The sequence below is a fragment of the Pteropus vampyrus genome, unplaced genomic scaffold, assembly GCF_000151845.1.
Source record: "Pteropus vampyrus isolate Shadow unplaced genomic scaffold, Pvam_2.0 Scaffold200, whole genome shotgun sequence".
NCBI classification, from domain to species: domain Eukaryota; kingdom Metazoa; phylum Chordata; class Mammalia; order Chiroptera; family Pteropodidae; genus Pteropus; species Pteropus vampyrus.
Genome location: NW_011888981.1, coordinates 2,921,726 through 2,924,573, shown reverse-complemented (window position 1 = coordinate 2,924,573; position 2,848 = coordinate 2,921,726). Strand labels below are relative to the sequence as shown.

At 43.0% G+C, this 2,848-nt stretch overlaps 1 pseudogene; it reads left to right on the top strand.

The window, feature by feature from the left end:
* Positions 1-1,523: 1,523 nt before the first annotated feature.
* Positions 1,524-1,642, top strand: LOC111746764 (annotated as a pseudogene).
* Positions 1,643-2,848: the final 1,206 nt, after the last annotated feature.

Below are 2,848 nucleotides of genomic sequence, written 5' to 3'. Positions count from 1 at the left end.
ATTGCTGGAAATAAATGTCATGAAAATTTTAAATTAAAAGGTGTACAGTTAGGATAATGAAAATGAGAAAGTTTTATAACACTCCTACAGGCTCCAAGCCTACCTAGTGTTTACTTATACCTGAATTATCAGTGTTGTCTCTGGAGTGAGACAATCTGGGTTTGGAGCCAGGCCTTGTGTAGAGTAGGGGGTGGGGGAAGGAGAGGGAATGTTCTGTAAAGAGCCAGGTGGTAGATATTTTCAGCTATGTAGGCCATATGTAACTACTCAACTCTGCCACAGTATCATGAAAGCAGCCGTAATTACATACTACATAATGAATAGGCATTGTTGTGTTCTAATAAAACTTTATCTACAAAAACAGGCCATGAGCTCAATCTGGACTGTAGATTATAGTCTGCACACCCCTGGACTTGTGCAAAGTAATAAACCTCTACAAGTATCAGTTTCCTTCTCTCTAAAATGAAGGTAATAGTAATATCTGTGTCACATATAGGTTGTTGTAACCATTAAATTAGTGAACTTATGGAATGCTTATATTAGCCATGATGATGATGCTAGCAATGATTATGATGGTTTCAAAGCAGTTCCATGGTTTTTTAAGATTATAAGGGTGTCTTCACTTCAAAGCATGCAATTATGTCTAGAGTAGCCTCTGCAGCTGCTACTGAGGACCCATAAATATAAAACTAACAATACCACAGTAACAAACAACCCCAAAATCTTTGTGGCTTTGAAGGACTCATATTTAAGTCTTGCTTATATTGTTTCCATTATAGGTTGATAGGGGACTCTGTTCACTATTGTCCCTCTGGAATGCATCTTGAAATTGCTGGTTGTTACAGAGAAAGGGATCTCTGAAGAATTTTGCAGCAACAATTATATGCTTGGGCTGCAAGTGACATGTCATTTCTGTGCAGAATTCAGGATCGGGATTGATCACATCTCCTTCCACCCTTGTCACTCCAGTTGCTGAGTGTGCTGTCAGCAGAAAGTCTTCACTTGTCAGTTCCTCCTGGAGTGCCTGAGCTGCAGAGCTGCCTCACCCAAGGACATAGTCTTCCCAGGGGGGCCCACATCCCGTGACTGCTCCAGGTAGGGATACCAAGGCACAATGCCTTTGACCCAGTGTGGGACAACTCTGATGGCCATTCTAGCTCCAGAGATCCCTGTGGATTTGGCTCAGCCTGTTGTTGGACAACTAGACTTTTCGTTCTGTCCAATCCTGGTTCCTTCTCTTCCTTTACACAGGGGTTGCTCCCAAGAACACTCCTTAATAAACATCCTGTGCACTAAACTCCATCTCAGGGTTCTTCTTAGTGAATCTAATCTATGCCATCCTCCATATGCCCGAGAGGGTAAGGGCTGGATGTATCTCCTGAAGAGCTCCGAGAACTACATCACTCACTAAAGTGAGCAAAGGCAGCACATACGGATGCAGCAGCCTCAAATCAGAGCAATGATAATAGCTAACATTCATTGAGCACTGACTTCCGGTATGCTATACAAAGTGTGTTACCTGGGTCTATGGCCATGCCACCCCGAAAGTGCCCAATCTTGTCTGATCTTGGAAGCTAAGCAGGGTTGGGCCTGGTTAGTACTTGGATGGGAGACAACCTAGGAATACCAGATGTTGTAGGTGTTAAAAAAAGAAAAGAAAAGAAAATGAAAGAAGGCTGTCTCAAAGTGTGTTACTTGGATTAGCTCATTTAATCCTCCCAATACCCTATGCAGACCAGGGGATTTAACCAGGGGATGGCAAGCTATGGTACACAGATCAAATCCGCCCATGCCCATTCCTTTATGTATTCTCTGTGGCTGCTTTCATGCTACAATGGCAAAGCTGAGTGGTAGCGACAGAGACTGTATGGCCTGTAAAGTTGAAAATATTTACTGTCAGGTCCTTTTCAGAAAGAGCTTGCTGAACCCTGTGCTAGGTGTTGGAACAATAAGAAAATAGAAGCTTAAGAGATACATGGTTTATTGAATCACACAATGCCTTTTTTGATTGGTTACAAAGGCAAATATCTATAGAAAGCCCCCTTCTTTGACGGCAAGTGCTGAACCTCCTCCCCACTCCTATGCCACTTATGGGTCTTTGTAAGTGCTCAGTGAATGAGTATGAATGATTCTCTTCCTTCTCTTTCTACACCACCCCCCTTTGTAAAACTGAGGTCTTTTCTGCCTCTTGGGCAGAAGTTCTTGGGCAGCTGGCAGCTGCCTCTGGGCTCAATCCTCTCCTAGCCTCTGCAGGCACCTGAAATAGTGACCCTGTGACCCTTTTCTACCCAGTGAAGAACACAGGAGACTAATCGGTTTTTGATATCTTTGACTCTAAATTCCCTGGAGGAAGCTCTATTTTTCCAGAAATGGTTTTCCCCTACTGGAAAGAGCTAGGGCAGTAAAAGTGTAGGTGCTGAGCTGACTACCAGTAAACTTCATGATCACTGAGAAGTTATTCTGTGTGCCGAACTGTAAAGTGATAAAATAAAACGGCGGCCTTGACAGCCTTAGAATCTAAGGCTGAGATTATCTGTTTCCATCTATCTCCAGCTGAGAAGTGGTTCCCAGGACAGCACTGAGGAACTCAAAAACATTCCCTCATAAAAGTGATTGTTCAGGGGGATTCAAGAGTTTAGTTCCTTAAGGCCCAGACAGCTGCTTCCTAGATTCAACCACAATATGAGCCAATGCCCCAAGGTCACTGCCATACTTAGGAGCAGAACTGAGACTCGAGCCCAGATTGTTTGACAACGAAGTTTGTGCTCTTAATCATATATATTCTACTTTTTCCTGGGATGTAAATATCCCAGATTAAGTATTTACATTCTACAGATGCTGTTATATG